The sequence below is a fragment of the Equus asinus genome, chromosome 12, assembly GCF_041296235.1.
Source record: "Equus asinus isolate D_3611 breed Donkey chromosome 12, EquAss-T2T_v2, whole genome shotgun sequence".
NCBI lineage: Eukaryota > Metazoa > Chordata > Mammalia > Perissodactyla > Equidae > Equus > Equus asinus.
In genome coordinates, this window is record NC_091801.1 from 84,242,140 (window position 1) to 84,254,634 (window position 12,495).

Sequence of the window (12,495 nt, forward strand, 5' to 3'; positions counted from 1 at the left end):
GGGACGTGTGTAGTGTGTAGACAATGTTATCTTACGGCATTAGCTCCTTCCTGGAAGAGGCCTTCTATCTTAAATTCTTTTAAGCAGTTGGGGGAAGGTGAAAGTGTCTTTTAAAGACAAGTCTTGGCAAGGATGTGGAGAAAAGGGAACCCTTGTTCACTGTTGGTGGGAATGTAATTGGTACAGTCACTATAGAAAACAGCATGAAGTTTCCTCAAAAAATTAAAAATAGAACTACCACATGATCCAGCAATTCCACTTCTTGGATCTGAAGGATCTGAGGGAAATGTGGACACACTAAGAACCACTTGCAAGTCATGCTTCTGGCATCTTCTGCTTTAGCTTTCCTATTCTAGTCAATACCCCTCATCCCCCATTTGTCAAGGTGCATGTACGAGCAGGAAATACCTCAACGGACACCGTTCAAGCACTTTTCATAAGTTGCTTTTGAGGTCAGGAGTGACCAAGTAAATAAGGAGGAGCATCTGGGGGTGCAGGGACCTCCTGCTCCACGTGGAGGCAGCCCCAGGATGTGGCTGATTCAACTGCGCTCTGCCTGCCGGAGAGCAGGGAGGATGACTGTCTATGATGAAGGCGTGAGCATGGCAAAGGCTTCATGTTGGAAAAGGCCTAGTGCCCCAGTCCCTGCCCAGAGAGGCTCCCAGCCCAGAAGGGGAGGTGTGTGCAGGCGGGAAGAGTAGCGATAAATTAATGACATGCAGTAGGATATATCGGAGTATATGAGAAAGCCATTTGGTTTGAAATTTGGCTTGACCTTGTTTTTCCAAAAGGGCCTGATGTGGCCTGTTGAGTATGCGTTGTACAACTGTTTTAAACATTTACAATATCCCAAAGACAAGTACGATGCCCTTAAAGATAGAGATGTAACTTCTCCCCATATCAGCATTTATTTAAGGATAAGTATCTGTTCCTGGAAACTAAGGATTAACTACTGACTTGTTGTGCTCGCCTTATGACAACTGACCTGCTGACCACCAACCCACTTTGCCAGCTAACCATCTCGTGACAGTAAAAGAAGAGATATTTCTGTCGTATGCAATGTATGCTCTTTGTTCCAAGATGGTACATAACCACGCGGTACACCCCACTTCTTTGGTGCCCTTCCTTCCTTGGGGAAGGCCCCAGGCTATTGTCCTCAAACCTGGCTCATAATAAACTCACCCAAATTTTGATTTGTAGATTATGGATGTTTGCATTGACAGTAGCCAGAGAGTCGCTGCTGGTGAATGCTGGGAGGCCAGAAGCCCCACAAAAGGAGCTGTGCCCTTGCTGGTGTGCAGGGACAGTTTGACCTGCAACTCTTACTCTCATTGCATCCCTGGCTGGTATCAGCAAAAAGGCACGGAGGTACAGAAAACTCAGATAAATATACCAACAGAGCTTCCTTGCAGATCTTTTTATTGTGTATTTCTATTTTTATTTATTTGGATATTTGAAACATCATGGGCTTTTATACACCCAACCGTGTTTGGTATGTTTTATTGTAGACTCAGCACCAAAAAAATATTGACGTAAATAGTGGACAAAATGCATGTTACATGCTCTCATATATGTACATTCTGCTGCACTCTTGAGGGTAATTCCCCTGGATAGAGGATTCTAGGCTGCTACGTTTTTTCTTTCAACACTTTAAACACCTTACTACTCTCTCTTTGCTAACACGGTTTCTGATGTGAAGTCAACCGTAATTCTTATTCTTGTTCTGTACACAACTTGTATTGTTTTTCTCTGGGTTCCCTCAAGATTTTCTCTTTGTCTTTGATTTTTTGCAATTTGAACATCCTGGGTGTGGGTAATTTTTGTTTGTGTGTGTGTGTTTCAGTGTTTATCTTCCTTGGCGTTCTCTGAGCTTCCTGACTCTGTGGTGTGTTGTCTGTCACTAATTTTAGAAAGTTCTTAACCATGATTATTTCAAGTATTTCTTCTGCACCATTCTCTCCTTCTCCTTTTGGCATTTCAAATACTTGTGTGTTACATCTTTTAAAACTGTCCCACAGTCCTTGGATAATCTGTTCTGTTATCTCATCTTCTTTCATCTTGGCATTTCAGTTGGGGAAATTACTACTGACATGTCTTCCAGCTCACTGATTCTTTCCTTGGCCGTGTCAAGTCTGTTGTTGAGCCCATCAAAAGCATTTCTCATGTCTGGCACAGCAATTGTTATTTATAGCATTTCCTTTTGATTCTTAGAGTTTCCATCTCTATGCTCACATGTCTGTTCTTGCATGTTGTCTACTTTTTCCATTAGAACTTTTAGCATACTAATCATAGTTATTTCAAATTCCCTATCAGATGATTCTGATGTCTTTGTTGTATATGTCTGGTCCTCGTGCTTGTGTTTCCTCTTCAAACTGTTTTTATTGGCTTTTGGCATGTCCTGTAATTTTTCATTGAAACTGTACGTATTGTGTAAGTTAATAGGAACTGATGCACAGGTCTTCAGTGTGAAGATTTATGTTGTGTGGACAAGGACTTGGCTCAGTTTAACGTTTGCTGTGGTTCTAGGTGTCAGAGGTTTCACGTTTCTCGAGTGTCCTTGTTTTTGTCTCCCATTTTATCTTTGAGTCTTTCCTACGTGTTGCTCCTAGGAGAAAGTCTGTGTTTTGCAGCACTTTCAGCTATAATCCATCCAAAAGAAAACACTTGATTACAAATTGCTGGAGGCTGGACGCAGACTATCAGGAGAACATGAGACTCCTGAGAATTGCTGGTCCACACCAGCCTCCAGCACTTCTCAAAATTACACTGAAGTGCTCCTACCAGTTTACGGCTCCAGCAGCTTCTGCTCTAGGTCAACATATTTCACGGTTGCTTCTCTGGGTACACCTGTCTTGCCAGATTTGGGAGTATCAGATTACCCTGTGACCTCAGCTCTCTGATGGGTCTAAGAGATGTTAATTTTCAGTTTGTCAAGTGTTTTCTTTTGGGAATGATGGTTCCAAGCTCTTAATATGTAGGTCTGAATATTTAACTTTTCCGTTAGCTGTTCTGATGAAGCACAAATAATGGAACTAAAAATGGGAGACAAAGGGAGAAAAAAGGAGAATATGCTCATTAGTTATTAAGTAATCCATCATTAACCAAGGTAATCAGTTGGAATGAATAGATACCATTGAAAAGTCACAGACTAGGGAATAAACAGTTAAATAAGAAAACCTGGGGAAAGAAAGTCAGTTCAAAAGATATAACTGTAAAAGTAAAAACTAAAACAAAAATACAAAACTTGTAAATGCCAAAAGAACTATTAAAAGGAGAAAGACACCACATCACATAAAGAAGCAGTCAACTATGTATAACAATTAACATACACAGTAATCATAATACAGAAAGTATCTCTGAGAGAGTTGAAACCAAACACAGCAATCATATCAATAAATATGAATGATTTAACTTACCTAATAAAGAAAAATATTTTCTACTTGTCTAGCGAGCAAGCTCCAACTACATAAAGTATACAGGGGACGGACCTAAAACACTAAACTGCACACTTAAAAATGGTTAAGATGATAAAATTTATGTTCTGTGCATTTTATCACAATAAAAAATTGAAAAAAAATCCCACCAAGTTATTTTGTGGATATCGACAAATTAATTCTCGAGTTTATAGGGAGAGGCAAAAGACCCAAAATAGCCAACACGATATTGACAGAGAAGGGAAAAATGGAGGCCTGACTCTAACCGACTTCAAGACCTACTGTAAAGCTACGCTAAACAAGACAGTGCGGTATCGGTGAAGGGAAAACAGATCATTGGAGCGGAATAGAGAGCTTATAAATCGACTCCCATAAATATAGTTAACTCTTCATTGACAAAGAAGAGGCAATGCAACAGAGCAAAGACAGCCTCGCACACATGCTGGGACAAGCGGACAGCCACACGAAAAAAATATCAGTCTCGACACAGATCTCACATCCTTCACCAAAGCTAACTCAACATGCATCATGGACCTAAATGTAAAATGCAAATCTATAAAACTCCTGGAAGATAACAGGAGGGAACCTGGATGACCCTAGCATGGCGATGACCTTTTAGAAACAATATCAAAGGCACAATACACGAAAGAAAGAATTGATAAGCTGGATTTCATTAAAATAAAAAATTCCTCTACAAAAGACAATGTCAAGAGGATGAGAAATCAAGCCATAGCCTGGGAGAAAATATTTGCAAAAGACATATGATAAAGGACTGTTGTCCACAATATACAAAGGACCCTTAAAACTCCGCCATAAGAAAACGAACAACTCCCCACAAGTGGGCCAAATATCTTAACAGACACCTCACCAAAGAAGATACACAGATGGCAAATAAGCAAATGAAAAGATGCTCCACACCATCTGTCAAGACGGAAATGCAAATTAAAACAACAAGATACCACTACACTCCTATTAGAAAGGCCAAAATCCGAAACACTGACACCGCCAAACGCTGTTGAGGATGTGGAGCAGAAGTCTCATTTGCCGCTGGTGAAAATGCAAAATGGTACAGGCCCAGAGTTAGAGAACAGAGTTACAAATGTGGAAAGATAGCAGGAGAGAATGTTCCCAGTGGTGTTAGAATTGGAATTCTCAAGGTGAATGTGCCGGTTTCATTATAGAGACAGCTATACAGAGAAACCCATGTAATGTACATGGGTTTGTGTAAATACACACATAGAGGTGTGTTTGAACATACCTATATAAGTTAGCTTTGTTGCTGAACAAAACCTCCAGAACTTCGTAGCTTGAAATAGCAAACGTACTATCCTACATGTTTTCTGAGGGTCAGGAAACTGGGAGTGGCTTGGCTCAGGGTACCTTACGCGGTTTCAGTTGAGTTGTCCATATCGGCTGCTGTCCTCTGCAGGCTCCCCCCGCAGGAGGATCTGCTTCCAAGCTGTGGGCAGCATCACATTCCAAAATGAGGAATTCTAGAGAACACAGTTTATGCTTGAGCTGCCTGGGAGGGTAGGCTGCAGGAAGGGAAACTTGAGTGGGACTCTCAGATGCCGGTTCCCCTTAAACGACTCTCGAACAACCCACACACAGGCTCAAACTTGCCCTGCCGGGAAAAACGCCTTTTCCAGAATGCTGGGCCAGGAACAACAATACTTCTTCAGTATTATATTGAGAGTCGTTTCCAAGCTGTGCAAGATCGCTCCCAATCCAGGTCCTTTAGTGGGGAGGAGAGGTGATGGGGCATTAGAGGTGGGATTGGCATCCTGGGTTCAGGTGGTGCCTCTGCCACGGATGAGCTGCGACTCCTCGTGCAGCTAAATGAATTCTCTGAGCCTCGATGTCCTTGCTCATCCGTAAAGTGGGGACGGCAAGTGCTTCCCTTTCAGGGTTGCTGTGAAGATCAAGTGAACACGTGTGCCCAGCGTGGCCGAATGACACATTCACTACAGGGTAACTATATTTTAATTCCACTCCAGATGTCACACATCGCCCACTCACCACAGAGCAGGGACACAAATAGAGAGGCGGGAGGAGACATCCCATTGACTGAGCGCTTGTTGAGGCAGAGACCTGGGCACTTTCCATGCACCAGTCTTGTCCTCGCTGGGGCCTGGTGACATGGGCCTTCATCTAGAGAATTCCCGTAGGAAGAACGTGAGCCTCAGAAGGATCAAGGGCTGGGCCCCCACGGTGAGCCAGAGCTGAGCAGAGTCTGGAGCCTCCTCTCTTCTCCAAGCCCCCAGCAGAGCCTCACGGGGCAGAGAGGAGCACACCTCCTGGCAGCTGGCCTCTTCCATGGTGGAGGGGCGCGGAGGAGTGTGCAAACTCTTCTCCTCTTCTAGGGCATCTGGGGACCCAACAGGATGCCGTCGGGGAAGCCGAGGCTGGGGGGGGGGGCACGTGCAGCCAGAAGCGCGACCCCCGCTCCCTGACGGCCCTGCCGTGAACTGTGCTCGCCGGACGGCCTGGGGGTGGAGGGGGGCGCGGGCGGCGGGGGCGGGGGTCAGCGCGGCGCTCTCCCGCGCGTCCCTGTGAGGGGCAGAGGCACTTGGGACAGAGGCTCCGTTAAGCGAGCACGAAGCCACGCCTGGCAGAGGTGGCCTCGCTGCTTCTTCTAGGGTCCGCTGCGTGGTCGCCCTGCCACCAGCCCAGTGTCCTCATTCTTCCCGCTCCCAGCCCCTCCTGAGGGGGCCTCACGGGCAGGGGAACGGGGAAGCGGTGGACTCACCAGGCCCCGCCCGCCCCCACAGGACGCCCAGCCGCGCCTGCAGTCGTCTGGAACCTTCCACGCCGCCTGCCCGTGACCCCTCCCCCCAAGACCTTCTGGAACCTTCTTTAACGGTCACCCCATGAAGCGCCCGGACATTCTGGAACCTTCGGCGCTGAACGTAGCGGGCGCGCATGGGCGGGCGGGGCTCAGGCAGGGGTGAGCGCCAGGAGGACGCTCAGGGCCTGAGCACAGTTCCCGCAGCAGGAGCGGGTCCTCAGCGCTCTCCCCTGGGCCTTCCCGCTGCTTCTAGAAGGTTCGTTTGACCTGCGGACGGCCTGCGTCTCCCCAAAGGCGCTTCCGTCAGAGGCCTGGGTGAGAAGGTTCCAGACGGTTCTGGGCACTTCACTAAGCGGGGCGAGGGTGTGTGTCAGGCACTCAGAAGGTTCCAGAGGGTTCTGGGCGCTTCCTTCAGACGCGCGGGCGGCACGGAAGGTTGAAGAAGGCTCTAGGCGCTTCCCTCAGAGGTGCGGGCGGCACGGAAGGTTCCACAAAGTCAGGGCGCCTCACGGGCGGGCGTGCGCCGCGCTGAGGCTCGAACCTCAGTCCAGGTCGGTGGCGGCGGGTCATGGCGGCGACCATCCCGGGTGCCTGGGGAGGGTGCGGTCCCAGTGGTGCCGCCCCGACGTCCTGACGTGGGTGCAGGCGGACGACATAGTCCCCTGCCCGTCCCGCGCCCTCCCGCGGGCCCAGCTGCTCGCCCCGGGCCGTCTCGGCTCCTCGGCTTCGGCTCCGCTTGTCCTCACCTTGATTTCCAGGGCTGTGACAGGGCCGGAGCTCCCGCGTGGGGGCGGCCAGCCCCGAGCCGGCCCCCGGGGTCGCGGCAGACCCTCTTCGCTGGCCCTTGGCCGGGGACGTGTGTGCCCTTCGGCGGCGTCGGAGTCTGGGGGACGGTGTCGTGCTCGCGGCTGTTGTGTCGCCCAGTGTGTGTGCAGAGTGCAGCCGTCTCGGGATCGCTGCGGCCCGAAGGACCCGCCGTTCTTCCCTCTGCCGCTGGGCGGATGCTCGCGCGTTCACACCGGCTGCACGGTGGCGCCTCGCGAGCGTCTCCCTGGGCGCCTTCTGCTTCGGACCCGCTGCGCTGAACTGTGCGGGGTGAGCGCTGCTCCCCGCGGCGGCGGGGCAAGTCCGCCGTCTGCTGGGATCTCTGCAAGGACTGCGCTGTCCGTTGCCGGGTCCTCTCCTTCTGGGGCTCCAGGGACACAGCTGCTCCATAGTCCGCTCTGCTCCTCAGTCCCCTCTCTGTTCTGTTCGTTCTCCTCGTTCTCTTCCTCTGACTGCCGGTTTGGATGTTTTCTACAGACCCGTCTTCACGTTTCCTGTCGTTCCTTTTTGCTGAGCCTAGTTGGTGGTGAATTTCATCCAACGAGGGGTGTTTTTGGTTTTCTTTTTAGTGAGGAAAATTCCCCTGATTTAACATCCATTCCCAGTCCTTCTCTGTTTTGTTTTGTTTTGTTTCTTGCTTGAGGAAGATTAGCCCTGAGTTAACATCCGTGCCAGTCTTCCCCCACTTCGCGTGTGGGACGCCTCCACAGCATGGCTGCTCAGTGGAGTCGGTCTGCACCCGGGATCCGAACCCAAGAGCCCAGGCTGCCGAAGCAGGGCAAGCAGAACTTTAACCACGGGTTCTCGGGCCTGGCCCCCCAATGAGTTTTTTACTTCCGGAGATCTTGTTTTTCTGTTCTTGAATGCCTCTTCGATGCTCTTGCTGGATGTTGTTTTCCTGTTGAACGTTTTCATCTTCTGAAAAACCAATTATACCATCTCGTTCTCTTTAGTGTTCTGTTTAGAAGGATGCACGGCACTTGCGTGCTGACGTCAACCTTTGGTGACTGGGGGTGGACTTCCCTTGTTTTATCAGCGTGCAGTCCCCTTGTCCTGCCTCAGAAGGGGCGGCGCCGAGGGTGTGTGGGGGGCGAGGCTGGCGGGCCACAGGAGCACAGAGCTGGGCTCAGCATCTCAGAGGGGCAGTGGCACTGAGGTGGGTCTGATGCCGGCCTCAGGCGGGCCAGGCGCTGCAGGGACACCCATGTCGTCCTGTGCACAGGGGTCAGAAAGCACCAGGAGGGATGACCTGGCCAACAGAGGGAGAGGGAGGGGAAGGTGAAGGGGGAAAGGGTGGACGGGGGCTCCTGAGAGAGCAGGAGGCCCAGCAGTGGTTGGGGGACCGCTGGCGCAGGCTCAGGGAGAGGCAGCAGCAAAGGCTGCTGGAGAAGGTGTGCTGGGGAGGGGGAGTGAGTGAATGCACAGAGCTCTAGGGGATGGTGAGGTCCCTGGGGGCCGGGGGCCAGGGGGGCGTGGTAGTGGTGACAGGCCACCCACACCAACAGGCCACACCTGGCTCCGGCCCACGGGTGAGGAGCAGAGCAGATGGGCCGCCCCCCCGCATCCGGTGGGAAAGGGCTCTGAATGCTGGTGGGTGCACAGGCGCCGGGTGTAACCCTGCAGCCACACAGCTGAACGAGTGGCTCTGCTCCTCGTGTCCAGGGCCAGGCACCACTGGAAATGACCCTCCTCCTTGCTTTGCTCCTGGCCATGGGCCTGCCACAGGTGGAGACAAACGTCACCGGGTCTGGAAAACAAGGTAAGTCTGGGCCCCTCAGCCTCCGGGGCTGGGGGAAGGAGGCAGGCTGGAATGGCTGTGCGGACACGGGGCAGTGACCCAAGTCGGGACCTGGCAGTGAGCCCAGGTGGGTGTGGGCACAGGAATCAGGGAGCAGGAGTGCATCAGGAGGGCGACCCGCTGACCTGGACACCTAGTGGGGGAGCTTCGTGATGTGGGGCTCGCGCACCCTGGGTGGCAGGGGTGGCCAGAACCCTGGTTTATTCTCTAGCACCCTGCTCTCGCCTCAGTGGCCCTGCCTCCTTGGGAGACGTCAGGCTGGAAGGCAAGCCTGGCCTGGCCCTGGTTGGGGCTTCCAGGGCTGTCTCTGAGCAGGGGAAAAGCTGCTAGAGGGTGAGCAGTTCCTCCCCCGGAGTGAGTCCTGCCCCAGCACAGACCCAACAGTGGGCTACCACGCAGGGGTCAGGACACAGGGCCTGGGGGGCAGAGGAGGGTGGAGCCGGTGCTGGAGGAGGCTTGGTGGGCCAGGAAGGTGGGTGGGAAAGCGAGTGTGCGCACATCTGTGTGGGGGTGTCATATGTGGGTGTGTCTGTGTGAAGGTGTGGGCGTGCACGTCAGGGTGAGAGTGTCTGGCTGTAGTGGTGGGTGCCTGTGCGTGTCCGGGTCCATGTCCATGTCCACGCCGCAATGCGTGTCTGGGCGTGGGAGCGTGACTGAGACATACCCTGTGCGTGGGTGAGGGAGGCCCAGGAGAGAAGAGAAAGAACTCAGGGGACGCAGTGGGCGTGTGCGTGGGGATGATGGCACCCACTGGTTTGCGCTTCCGAGGAGGCGCGAGAGGGTGTCTGCTAGAACTGGAGAACTTCACAAACATCCCGCTTTCTTTTTCATTCCTCATTTCAGACGTACTGAGATGTCACGTTTGCGAGAGAGAGAATAATTTCAACTGCGCTGGTCCCACGAACTGTAGCGACAGAGAGACGTATTGTTCTTTTGCTGTTGTGAGTAAGTATCTCGGAGCGTTCCGGGGTCCCACAGGCAGACCACTACGCTATTTTCAGGAATTAGGGTCTGTTTTCCTCAATAGAGGATAAGTAATATCAAAGTGATCTGTTGTTTAACTTTGAAGAGCAAAGTCCTGAGAAGCCAGGAGTGCAAGCAGGCGACAGAGGTGACCAGCTCAGGCAGGAATGGTGCAGGTCCAGGGCAGCAGGCATCGCAGTTGGTCAAGACGAAATACTGGGGGTGGAAGAGATGAGTCGAGACTTAGCTTCATTTTTAAATGAAAAACCAAGCTTCAGTGACTTCAAACGTCCCACCGAGAATAGCTTTTCCAAGAGCTGTCCACACTTCGGGGTGTGGGCTTCAATGTGCTCTGAAAGGAGTGTGCGTCCTTTAGAAGGGTGGTGGAGACCGCGCTCTGCCACCCGTAATTCACCCGAGAACTTCCGGCCCCACGATGAGCTCCGTCCCGCAGTGTGTGGAAGGCCCAGCCTTACCCCAGGGCCGTTGTCAGCCCTCGAGAGTTCCGAGAGTTCTGCTTCAGTTCAGGACCATTCCGGGGCCTTCCACGTTCCAGGAAACGCGTGGGGCGCTGTGTTGAGGCTTACGCCTCTCTAGCCTCACAGGGACTTGATAACTTAGTAAACGGAAACTGATTTGCACCACAGAAGACACGTGTGTCTCAGTCACGCTCCCACGCCCAGACACGCATTGCGGCGTGGACATGGACATGGACACGGACACGCACAGGCACCCACCACTACAGCCAGACACTCTCACCCTGACGTGCACGCCCACACCTTCACACAGACACACCCACATATGACACCCCCACACAGATGTGCGCACACTCGCTTTCCCACCCACCTTCCTGGCCCACCGAGCCTCCTCCAGCACCGGCTCCACCCTCCTCTGCCCCCCAGGCCCTGTGTCCTGACCCCTGCGTGGTAGCCCACTGTTGGGTCTGTGCTGGGGCAGGACTCACTCCGGGGGAGAAACTGCTCACCCTCTAGCAGCTTTTCCCCTGCTCAGAGACAGCCCTGGAAGCCCCAACCAGGGCCAGGCCAGGCTTGCCTTCCAGCCTGACGTCTCCCAAGGAGGCAGGGCCACTGAGGCGAGAGCAGGGTGCTAGAGAATAAACCAGGGTTCTGGCCACCCCTGCCACCCAGGGTGCGCGAGCCCCACATCACGAAGCTCCCCCACTAGGTGTCCAGGTCAGCGGGTCGCCCTCCTGATGCACTCCTGCTCCCTGATTCCTGTGCCCACACCCACCTGGGCTCACTGCCAGGTCCCGACTTGGGTCACTGCCCCGTGTCCGCACAGCCATTCCAGCCTGCCTCCTTCCCCCAGCCCCGGAGGCTGAGGGGCCCAGACTTACCTTGTTTTCCAGACCCGGTGACGTTTGTCTCCACCTGTGGCAGGCCCATGGCCAGGAGCAAAGCAAGGAGGAGGGTCATTTCCAGTGGTGCCTGGCCCTGGACACGAGGAGCAGAGCCACTCGTTCAGCTGTGTGGCTGCAGGGTTACACCCGGCGCCTGTGCACCCACCAGCATTCAGAGCCCTTTCCCACCGGATGCGGGGGGGCGGCCCATCTGCTCTGCTCCTCACCCGTGGGCCGGAGCCAGGTGTGGCCTGTTGGTGTGGGTGGCCTGTCACCACTACCACGCCCCCCTGGCCCCCGGCCCCCAGGGACCTCACCATCCCCTAGAGCTCTGTGCATTCACTCACTCCCCCTCCCCAGCACACCTTCTCCAGCAGCCTTTGCTGCTGCCTCTCCCTGAGCCTGCGCCAGCGGTCCCCCAACCACTGCTGGGCCTCCTGCTCTCTCAGGAGCCCCCGTCCACCCTTTCCCCCTTCACCTTCCCCTCCCTCTCCCTCTGTTGGCCAGGTCATCCCTCCTGGTGCTTTCTGACCCCTGTGCACAGGACGACATGGGTGTCCCTGCAGCGCCTGGCCCGCCTGAGGCCGGCATCAGACCCACCTCAGTGCCACTGCCCCTCTGAGATGCTGAGCCCAGCTCTGTGCTCCTGTGGCCCGCCAGCCTCGCCCCCCACACACCCTCGGGGCCGCCCCTTCTGAGGCAGGACAAGGGGACTGCACGCTGATAAAACAAGGGAAGTCCACCCCCAGTCACCAAAGGTTGACGTCAGCACGCAAGTGCCGTGCATCCTTCTAAACAGAACACTAAAGAGAACGAGATGGTATAATTGGTTTTTCAGAAGATGAAAACGTTCAACAGGAAAACAACATCCAGCAAGAGCATCGAAGAGGCATTCAAGAACAGAAAAACAAGATCTCCGGAAGTAAAAAACTCATTGGGGGGCCAGGCCCGAGAACCCGTGGTTAAAGTTCTGCTTGCCCTGCTTCGGCAGCCTGGGCTCTTGGGTTCGGATCCCGGGTGCAGACCGACTCCACTGAGCAGCCATGCTGTGGAGGCGTCCCACACGCGAAGTGGGGGAAGACTGGCACGGATGTTAACTCAGGGCTAATCTTCCTCAAGCAAGAAACAAAACAAAACAAAACAGAGAAGGACTGGGAATGGATGTTAAATCAGGGGAATTTTCCTCACTAAAAAGAAAACCAAAAACACCCCTCGTTGGATGAAATTCACCACCAACTAGGCTCAGCAAAAAGGAACGACAGGAAACGTGAAGACGGGTCTGTAGAAAACATCCAAACCGGCAGTCAGAGGAAGAGAACGAGGAGAA